Raw genomic sequence first — 11,991 nt, forward strand, 5'->3', positions numbered from 1 at the left:
ACAACTCAAAGGAACATATGGTTTCCTGAGTTGTGGATGCATGGATTAGCATGTCGAACCAAGTTCAACAGGTTTCTTCCGGATAACCCATGCGAAGAAGGTAGATCTGGCAGAGTCGCAATATAGAATGGAGAACTCATCGAGGGAACTCCTGTTGTGATCTTCTGATCCAACAAACTTCTGCCATTAAGTGGTTCATAGTATTTGAAAGAAGGAAATACCACGAACTTTGAGGACTATTGCAAAGGTTGCTAATAACCTAAAGGAATGAGCAGAAACTATCAACATGAAGCAAGTAGGGTGAATCTTGGTTCGAAAACCCAGGAATAGAATACCTACTACTAAGTGGCATCACGAGATGCTCTCAAGAATGATGGCCAGAGTCGTCACACTGGGATCACAAAACATGGCTAGACTACTAGATGATCCCCTAAGACACCTAGGGTCATAATAATAACTCCAACATAAATGTCAAGGCAAAAGAATACCTCAACTCAACAATTAGTGTGATTGAGCTGGCATAAAGGAACATCGAAACCAGAGGGAAAGGATTTTGCAAATGCATCAGATTGTTTAGAAACCTGGGATGACTCGGATAGCATAACGGCTGTAAAAGCTCAAAAGGATTGGAGACATGCTACAAAAATGGTGGCATAACCACTCAGAAGCACAATATCAAGGTTTGGAGATCAACAATTAACATATGAAAATAGTAGGAACTGAGCTGAGACTTAAATCCAACAATCTTATAAGTCTACGGATTAGTAACACGTGATCCTGATAGAAAGAAGAGATAACCTAGTTCCTTAACCCCGTAGGAAGGATAAGATGACTCAGATCAGAAGGGCATAAGGTATAAGGAGTAAAAAGAGCCTTACGTTCCATCCCACAATCAATTCCATTATATAACTAAAGCATTTCTAGACTCAACTTCGACCAGTTTGGCATGGTAATCCTATAGGCAGTCAGGCTCTGATACCAAAGCTGTCAGGACCCCGACTCAATGCCACATCGATCTAGCATGTAACACCTCATATCACTTTGCGGCCTCACGCACGGTATTCCCACGTGTGTCGCCTTACCTTTGCCCGGGACCATTTGCGTCTTTTGGCACACGTATATGATAGTGTCGCTAGCATCCATATGATAAGGAGCCCGGGCTGACATGGCTAGTCGTAAACCCAAAGTGGCACAAACTTACAGGGACAGGCATCCATGACCCAACATCGAACGTGTCGGTCATCAGCGAGTGAATCCAGGCTGTAGCACTGGGCTAGCAGGACTCCGGTGAACCGGACTGTAGCGGGCTAACAGGACTCCGGTATTCATCGCGTGACATTTCCCCGAAGGGACAGACACAGGAACGAAGAAGGACACATGCCGGCCAGCCTAAGTGTTCCGGAGCAGTAGCAAGCTACCATGGCTCAGTGGAAACACTAGGAGACATTTCCTGGTAAGAGAGGCTACTAAGGATAAACAACTAGATAGTCAGATCCCACACATACCAAGCATTTCAATAACATACACACAATATGCTTGATATGTGCAAATACAACATGGCATCACAACATGACTCTACGACTCAAGTAATTTATTCAATAGGCTCCGAGGAGCGAGATATTACAAACATGGGTCTCATGACCCAACAATCAGAGCATACAAGTCAAAGCACATGCGGAAGCTTAACATGTCTGAGTACAGACAACTATAAATGAAAAAGGCCGAGAAGCCTGACTATCTACCAGATCCTGCCGAGGGCACAAGATCGTAGCTGAGGTAACAAGCTAAACGTCGAAGTCCACGCGGTACTACTAGTGAGACTGAAGTCTCTCTGCAAAAACATAAATTAAGCAACGTGAGTACAAATGTACCCAGCAAGACTTACATCAGATCTAACTACATATGCATCATTATCAACAAAGGGGGGTGGTGGAGTTTAACTGCAGCAAGCCAGCTTTGACTCGGTGGCTATCCTGAACTACGACTGCAAGTAACTCTTTTGAGGTGGCGCACACGAGTCCACATATTCACCATATCAATACACCACTATGGATCCGCTCCCGTCTCCCTACGAGAACGCCATCCATAGCACTCACGCTTATCTTGCGTATTTTAGAGTATCCACTTTCACTTGTCTATGAACTGTACAGGCAACCCAGAAGTCCTTTACCGCGGACATGGCTATTCGAATAGATCATATTAACCCTGCAGGGGTGTACTTCTTCACACACGCTCTCGCCACTTACCGCCATGTACACCTCGTGTATCTCGGCAACCTTCAAGCGGAAGCCTGGCGAGGGAGTCGGCCACGACCTGACTAACCACACAAGTCTCTCGTCCATGTTTATCGCCTATTCGGGTTCCATCCGCAAGGAGATCCGGTCGGGGTGTCGCTCACGGCCCCAAACGATGTGTGGAGGGTTCCCAAGCCCACCATCCGGGTGCTACTTGGTACACCGGGCCACTGTGCCTAGTCTGTCCCAAGCCCACCTGTACCGGGTGCCACTTGGTAGACTACTAACACTACCTACAAACACCAGAAACTAGTTGCAACTCCTGGACAGAGATCATGTTGATTAATAAGTCGAGAGGGGTCGAGTTACCGGAACCCAATGTGTGGTAGTAACTGGTCATGGATCACAAACACAGAACTCAGTTCCTGAAGACGGCTGCAATGAGACAACCCACTATGTACTCCTACATGGCCTCTCACCGCTACCTTTACCAAATCGTGTTCACACACTTAGCTCTCAACGGTAGGACATGTTCACACGCCTCTGATTCATCCCCGATGAATCAGACCTGACTCAACTCTAAGCAGTAGCAGGCATGACAAACAAGCATGAATGAGTAGGCACATCAGGGCTCAAACAACTCCTACTCATGCTAGTGGGTTTCATCTATTTACTGTGGCAATGACAGGTCATGCAGAGGATAAAAGGGTTCAGCTACCGCAGCAAGTAACAGATGAACCGTTGTTGTCCTAATGCAATAAAAGAGAGCAGGAGCGAGAGAGTGGGATTTTATCGGAATGAACAAGGGGGTTTTGCTTGCCTGGCACTTCTGAAGATAATATAGTTTCTTCATTGGTGTCATCGATCTCATCGTCGAACCACGTCTATCGAGAGGGGACAAACACCGGCAAACAAGGAAGAACATAATCAATGCAATGCACAATATGATGCATGATCATGACATGGCAATATGCTGTTGATTGAGCTAATGCAACTAACAACAAGTTAAATGGAGTTGGTTTGAACACTAGATTCAAATTCAAACTCCACATGTGGTTATTTAAATGCCATGTAATTGAATTTGCCTAAACAGTAGTAATAAGTTGTTCTAACATGCATGAAAATGGTACAGATGGATAGATTGGATTTTTCTGATAATTTTTCATATATAAATTATTTCATTTGGAGTTACGGTTGATTTTCTATGATTTTTAGAAGTTTAGGACATTTTCTAAAAATAATAAATCATTTAAGATTTATTTAAATTCCAGAAAGGAATTATTGCATCAGCATGACCTCATAGTGACGTCAGCAGGTCAACGGCCTGGTCCAGGTCAAACTGACCTGTGGGCCCTGCGTGTCAGTAGTTAGTTCAACTAACTAATATTAGTTAGTGCTAATCTGAGTTAATTAGCAGAGCGGGCCCCACTTGTCATAGACCCAGGGGGAGTCAACCTGGGCCCACTCGGTCAAGGTCAACGGTCAAACCCGCCGGCGTCATGACGCCGGCGAGGCCAGACGCGGCGGTGCACGTCGGGAACCACCTACAGGGGCTCTTTTGGCGCGCAGGGAGCAGCTACGGGGAGAGGGTGGAGTGGCGCATCCAACGGTGGCGGTGGCAGAGGCTGGGGTGGCCGGAGTTGAGCACGGCATCGAGTGATGCGGTGGCCGGAGTTCGGGCATGGGCGGCCGTGTGGTTCCAGTGCATGGGGGAGCTAGTTAGGGGTTCCGTTGGACTCGCCGTTGCTCCAGGAGCACGACGAAGGCTCAAGCTCGAGCGGAGACGCACGGTGGCTGCGAGAGCAATGACCATGGCGGACGGCGGCGCTTGGGTACGGCGGCTGGCATAGCTAGAGGACAGGAACGAGCTCGGGGAGGAGGGGGAAAGACGGAGGATCTCATAGCGCATCGGGTGGGGTCATCGACGAGCTCGGGAACGCACGGGTGACGGCGAATCGGCGGCGACCATCGGCAACGGTCGAGGACGAAGACGATAGCGTGGAGGCGATGCAGAGCTTCCCGAGGGGCTTGGCTCGGTGGGGAGGAAGAGGGGGTCGAGGCGGAGCTCCTGAGCTCAGCGGAAGGGCGAGGGGTGGCCGGTGGCTATGTATGCGACGGCGGCGCCCTCCGGTGGCTCTCGGTGGTGCTCCAAATCGAGAGAGGGAGAGAGCTAGAGCGAGCAGAGAGAAGGGATAGCGGTCGAGGGGGTCGAGGGCGTTCCAACGGTGCACTGGAGAGGTCGGGGGCGGCTGGGACACGTCGAAGCAGGAGGTGGCGACCGGCGACGCGCGCTCTGCCACGACTTGTCCTCCTGGCGAGGGGTTGAAGACAAACCTGCCCCTTGCTAGGTTGGGCTGGGCTGGCTCTGGTGGACTGGGTTGCTGGTGGGCTACCAGGTAAGGCCAGGTAAGTGGCCAGGTATGTGCTCTGTTTTATTTTCTGTTTGTTTTATTTTTAAATTTATTTTGCCACTGTTTTGAATTTAAAATAATTCAAACAATGCCAAAAACTCCTCTGAATATTTTTATTTTGCTAGATGGACTTTTCCAAAAGCTCATAAAATATTTCAGGGGTATTTGAAATTATATTCTAATTATATGAGTATAATTCAAATTCAAATAGCTAATGATTTAAATTCAAAGTCCCAAGATTAAGTCCTTAAAAATGTTCAATATTTTGGTTGGGACCAGAACCCTTTGCCAAAATTATCAAACATTTAAGAAGAGCATTTTGGAACAATGAATGAGATTTTAGGGTTTTTGCCCTTCTTTTATTTAAGTTTTGAGGCTTCCAAATTTCCTCAGTTCAAGTTTCAAAAATTTAAACATGATGCAAACACTAGGCAGCACCAGAAGCTAGGGATGTGACAGCCATCCTCGATACTCACACTTATCTTGAGTCTTTTAGTAGTGTCCATTAACTTGTCTATGAACTGTATAGGCAACCAAGTAGTCCTTTACCGCGAACGCGGCTATTCGAATAGTTTTATACCCTGCAGGGGTGTACTTCTTCATACACGCTTTCACCACTTACCGCCGCTTACACGACATGTACTCGGCAACCTTCAAGCGGAAGCCCAGCGAGGGTGTTGGCCACGGCCTACCTAAACACTTAAGTCTCTAGTCCAGGTTTATCGCCTATCCAGGTTCCATCCGCAGGGAGTCCGGCCGAGGTTTCCACATACGGCCCCGAACGATGTGAACAGGGTCCCGAGACGCCAAACGGGTGCCCGGCATACCCGGCCACGGTGTATCTACCGCAACATAGCCCACCCCTAGGGTCAGCGCTACGCACGACCGCCAACACATATCCTACAAACACCAAAAACTATTTCCAACTCCTGGACAGAGTACTAAGGTGATTAAGAAGCCGAGAGGGTCCATTGGTTTCGGGCCCAATGTACGGTAGTAACTGCATCTTAAATCACACATACAGATCTCGGTTCTTAGGGACAGCCTCAATGAAACAACCCACCATGAACTCCTACATGGCCTCTCATCGATACCTTTACCAAAACATGTTCAACACATCCCTCACATTACCGACATAAGCATTTCACTCTAGCCCATCACCCAGATGAACCAGACCTGACACAACTCTAAGCATAGCAGGCATAGCAAGGTAGGAATCACATACATGGCTCAATCAACTCCTACACATGCTAGTGGGTTTCATCTAGTTACTGTGGCAACGACAGGTCATGCAGAGGATAAGGGTTCAACTACCGTAGCACACAGCAGTTTGAATTGCGTTGTCTTAATGCAGTAAACAGGAGCAGAAGTGAGAACATGGGTTTGTATCGGAATGATCAATGGTTGATTGCCTGATGAAGTGGTAGTGGGATACTGCCCTTCAGTTGGATACTCGTGAATATCCTCGAAGGTAGAACCTACCACGAAGAACACATCGGAACACAATCAACACATGACGATATGCAGCAATATGATGCATGCTATGACATGGCAATGTGAATGTGTCTTGGCCTAATGCAAATTATAATAGAAAGGAATGAACTCATTTGAATCAAAGATTCAAATATTAGCTCATTAAACATGGCCTTAATAGTGCATTTCCTTATTCTGCTTAAACAGCAAGGTAAACTTGTTTTGTCATGCATGAAACAATTACAGATGGATAGATTGAATTTTTCTGATCATTTTTCATATATAAATCTTTGCATTTGGAGCTATGGTTGATTTTCTATGATTTTTAGAAGTTTTGACTATTTTCTGGAATTTCCTGAATAAAAATAAATCCAGAAAATGCATTACTGCATCAGCATTGCGTCATGCTGACCTCAGCAGGTCAAAGGCGCCAGCCCAGGTCAAACCTGACTGGTGGGCCCCTTCTGTCAGCCTCTCAGCTAATTAACAGGATTAGATTAACACTAATTAGCTGTCAGTGCGGCCTGGGCCCACATGTCAGTGACTGATTTAATTAAAATTAGTTAAAACTAATCCTAATTTAGTTAGCAGACCGGCCCCACCTATCATAGACTCAGGGGGGTCTACCTGGGCCCACCCAGGGGTCAAACTGGGTCAAACTCGTCGGTGTTGAGCCGCCGGCGAGGCCGAGACGGCGGAGGGCTTCGGATTTGGTCCTCCGGTGACCAAATCGACGGCGGAGACGTGCTACGCATAGCTGGGGCTCGCGCGCATCTAGTGGGGCAAGTGGGAGGAGCTGGGGTGAAGCAAGCTCGCCGGAATCGAGCTCGTGGCGGCGGCGGAGTTTGGGCGGAGAGGGAAAGAGGGCTACGGTGCACGGCTGGGCGAGGAAGTGCGTGCATTAGGCTCCTGGGGACGCACTAAATGCGGTGGTGCGCTCGGACGCGTGCTTGCACGGCCGTAGCCACGACGGCGACATGGCCGGCGGCGAGGAGCTCTCGGGTGCGGTGGAAACGGCGGCTACAAAGGCCAAACGAGCACGGGAGCTAGGGGGAAGGAAGAGGAGCTCACAGCGGAGTCGGAGAGGGGGTCAGCGAGCTCGGGGAGGTCCTGGCGACGGTGAATTGGCCGGAGATGGCTCGGGTGCCCGGGGTTGAAGATGAGGGCATAGACAGCGTTCGGCGGCGTTTGGGGTCGCGTGGGTCAGCGAAGAGGTCCAGGGCGACGAGGCGGAGCTATTGGGCTCGTCGGAGGGGCGAGGGAGTGGCTGTGGTGGTAACTATGGCGATCGGCGGTGAGGTTCGCGCTCGGCCATCACGGGGGAGAGTGAGAGAGACGAGGGGGAGAGTGCGAGAGGATGAGAGGGGGACGTGGGGGTCGCGTGGCACCTCTAGGCGTCTCCGGGCATCGGCGGAAGCAGGAGGTGGCCAGCGCGTGGCCGGCGCGCGACGAGCACGCGCCCCTGCCTCCTGGCGCGAGGAGGAGGACGACTGGCGAAGCCAGTAGGCTGGGCCGAGCCAGGTGGGCTGGCTAGCTCAGGTAAGGCCCAGGTGGCTCCCTCTCTCTTTTTTTTGATTTGTTTCTGTTTTTCTAATTAACTACAACTGTTGGGCTTTAAATAAAATACTAAAACGTTTCCAAAAATCCTGAAAATAATTGTGGGCTCTGTTTAGATTATTTCCAACAGCAAACATTTATTTCCAGAATTATATGGGCATTCAAATTATTTTATAGCATTTAAATGCCCAAATTCAAATACTTATGATTTAATTCAATGACCTTCTGTTGACCTAGAAAAATGTGCACCAATTTTGCCAGAGGTTTTAACCCAAGACAAAGAGGGTGAACTTTTTAGAAGGGCATTTCAGGTTCATTGAAAATAATTTTAGTAAACCCTAGTTGTTTCCAGGGGGGTGTTGGGGGTTTCTGCCTTCCCCATTTCAAATTAAAAGAAATTTAAACATGATGCACACTCTAATGCCTGAGCTAGCTAGGGTGTGACAACTCACCCCCACTCAAAAGAATCTCGTCCCGAGATTTAAGATCCTCTGGAAAGAAGGTGGGGTACTCGAGTCGAAGACGATCCTCCCTTTCCCAAGTGGCTTCTTTCTTGGAATGGTGTGACCATTGAACCTTGAGAAACTTGATATTCTGACGTCGAGTGGTACGCTCGGCCTGATCAAGGATACGAACGGGATATTCCCGATAGGAGAGGTTATCTTGTAGATCAAGCGTTTCGTGGTCCACTCCACGGATAGGATCCGTGAAGCAACGCTTGAGTTGTGAAACGTGGAAGACATCGTGAACTCTGGAAAGATGCGGAGGTAGTTCCAATTGGTAGGCAACTTCTCCTTGTTTGGCAAGAATGCAAAAGGGTCCAATGTAACGAGGAGCCAATTTGCCTTTGATACCGAAACGATGGGTTCCTTTTAACGGGGTAACCCGAAGGTAAGCCTTCTCGTCGACTTCATAAGTCATAGGCTTATGTTTACGATCATATTGACTCTTTTGACGAGATTGGGCTGTTTTCAATTTCTCACGAATAACACGAACCTGCTCTTCTGCTTCCTGAATCATATCCGGGCCAAAGAGTTGTCTTTCCCCGGTTTCTGACCAGTTAAGAGGTGTTCGACATTTTCGTCCATAGAGAACTTCGAAAGGAGCCCTGCCTAAGCTGGCTTGATAACTATTGTTATAAGCAAACTCCGCGAATGGAAGGCATTTCTCCCAACTCATTCCGAACGAGATGACAGAGGCTCGGAGCATATCTTCCAGAATTTGATTGACTCGTTCCACTTGACCACTTGATTGAGGATGGAAGGCGGTGCTAAAGGAGAGACGAGTTCCCATAGCATTTTGGAAACTTTTCCAAAATCGAGAGGTGAAGAGACTCCCACAGTCTGAGTTAATTTCCAATGGAACACCATGAAGAGACACTATTCAGGAGATGTATAAATCAGCTAGCTGGCTAGCGGTGATACTCTCACGAACAAGTAGGAAATGGGCTACTTTGGAAAGACGGTCGATCACGATGAAGATGGCATTATTCCCTCCCTTGGTCCTGGGAAACCCAGTGATGAAATCCATACTGATTTTGTCCCATTTCCACTCGGAAATAGCCAAAGGTTGAAGGGTACCAGCAGGCCGTTGATGCTCTGCTTTAACACGATGACAAACGTCGCAATTAGCAATGTATTGAGCGATTTCTCTCTTCATCCTAGTCCACCAAAACCTCTGGCGTAGGTCTTGATACATTTTGGTACTACCGGGATGAATGGTGAGAGGGGATTCATGAGCTTCCTTAAGGATCAGCCGCCTCAGGTTTCGTGCCTTTGGAACCACTAGGCGATTCCCAAAGTATACGACACCTTGATCATCAATGGAGAAACAATTCGCGACTCCTTTCTTAATGTTTCTCTTAATACGGGAGATTCCCGGATCTACCTTCTGTGCCTTGATGATCTGATCCGTAAGGGTAGGTTTCGCCACCAGGGTGGATAGGAATCCTTGAGGAACAAAGTGAAGATTTAGCTTACGAAATTCCTCATGGAGAAATGGTTGACTTTGTTGTAACATCAGGTTGTTACAATAGGACTTACGGCTTAGCGCATCAGCCATGACATTGGCTTTGCCCGGGGTGTAAGTTATTCCTAAGTCGTAATCCGAGATCCACTCAACCCAACGTCTTTGCCTGAGATTCAAATCTGGTTGGGTGAAGATATATTTCAAACTTTGGTGATCGGTGAAGATCTCGCAACGATTACCGAGAAGGTAATGTCGCCAAGTTTTAAGTGCATGGACTACAGCTGCAAGCTCTAGATCATGTGTGGGATAATTTTCCTCATGTGGGTGTAATTGCCGTGAAGCATAGGCAATTAACTGACGATCTTGCATGAGTATGCAACCTAGTCCTTGTCGCGAGGCGTCGCAATAGATAATAAAGTCCTTGGAGAAATCTGGTGGTACCAGTACGGGAGCAGATGTCAGGCGTCTTTTCAGTTCCTGAAAACTGAACTCGCACTGTGGAGTCCACTTGAACTTTTTATCTTTCTTGAGGAGTTCAGTTAGAGGTTTAGCAACCTTGGAGAAATTCTCGACGAAGCGGCGGCAATTGCTCGCTAAGCCAAGGAAGCTCCGAACTTGCTTAACCGTCTCAGGTGGAGTCCAATCAAGGACGGCTTGAACTCGCTCGGTATTGACAGCAATACCCTTGCCAGAGATTACATGGCCTAGATAGGTCACTTCTGGCAACCAAAATTCACACTTGGAGAATTTGGCATAAAGGCGATGCTCTCGAAGTTTCATCAATACCAGCCTTAGATGTTCGGCATGTTCCTCTTCATTCTTGGAGTAGATGAGTATGTCATCGAGGTATACTACGACAAATTTGTCCAAGTACTCCATGAAAACCGAGTTCATTAACCGGGAGAAGGTGGCTGGGGCATTGGTTAAACCGAAGGACATCACGGTGTACTCGTATTGGCCATAACAAGTAACAAAGGCCGTTTTGGGAATGTCCCCGTTTCTGATTTTGATTTGATGGTAGCCCAACCTCAAATCTATCTTGGAGAAGACTTAGGATCCAGCGAGCTGATCATACAGATCGTTAATCCTGGGAAGCGAGTATTTGTTCTTGATGGTGACCAGGTTGACAGGGCGATAGTCCACAACCATTCGATCCGTTCCATCCTTCTTCTTAACGAAGAGGACGGGGCAAGCCCAAGGAGAGGAACTAGGACGGATGAAACCCTTTTTCAAGGACTCATCGAGTTGGTTCTTAAGCTCGGCTAGTTCTAAGGGTGCCATCTTGTAGGGTCTTCTAGAAATTAGAACGGTTCCTGGAACAAGGTCTATCACAAACTCTACATCCCTGTCAGGTGGAACACCTGGCAGTTCTTCTGGAAAGACATCCGGAAAGTCTCGGACTATCGGAACATCCTCAAGGTCTGGAAGGGGGTTGGCATTTAAGGAGTAAAGCTGGCGTTTGGCCACTCGAGTTAAGACATTGACTGTCTTGCCCGATGGGTGAGTAAGTTGAACGGTTCTAGTGGCACAATCGATCTTAGCATAATGAGCTGACATCCAGTCCATACCCAAGATGATGTTTATGTCCGAGGACTTGAGAGCTATTAAGGATGCAAGGAAGACAAGTCTATCGACAAGAATTTCGTTCCCATGGCTTACTCTAGAAGTTTGCCATCTAGAGCCAGGAGTTTGAATTTCCATGGTAGAGGGCATGTCACATTATGTCGTGTTGTGCAATCGAGCATAGTTCTCGGATATGAATGAATGAGATGCTCCAGTATCGAAAAGAACAGATGTCGGATGGCAGTTAACAAGGAGCGTACCAAGGACGACGTTGGGATCCTCATGAGCCTCCTCGGCTGAAACATAATTTACATGGCCACGTGCAATGGTGGCCGGCTTGGCGTAGAATGTTTTTCCCGCGGGCTTACCACGACCAACGGACTTTCTAGTTTGATTGTGGTTGTTGTTCTGGGGACACTATCAGCTATAGTGACCCGGCTCTCCACACTTAAAGCATGTCACCAGATTGGGGCGTGGAGCACCATTAGCAGCGGGGCCACCATAGGCCTTGGGCGGTGCAAATTGCTGGTTGGGACGAGGCGCCTCAAAGGATGGCCTCGGGATGAACCTGGGTGGCAGTGCCGTGCTTGGAATCCACACCCGGCGCTTATGAGTTCCAGAGCCGTATGAAGAGCCAAAATCACGGGAGGGCTTGCGTGAAGCGTCATAATCAGTCTGGCCCGTCTCAGCACTGATGGCTTTATTGACCAACTTCTGGAAGGAGGTGCACTCGTGCAGACGAAGATCGCGGCGAAGCTCAGGGCTAAGTCCCTTGCGGAACCTTG

The sequence above is a fragment of the Triticum dicoccoides genome, chromosome 1A, assembly GCF_002162155.2.
Source record: "Triticum dicoccoides isolate Atlit2015 ecotype Zavitan chromosome 1A, WEW_v2.0, whole genome shotgun sequence".
Taxonomy (NCBI): domain Eukaryota; kingdom Viridiplantae; phylum Streptophyta; class Magnoliopsida; order Poales; family Poaceae; genus Triticum; species Triticum dicoccoides.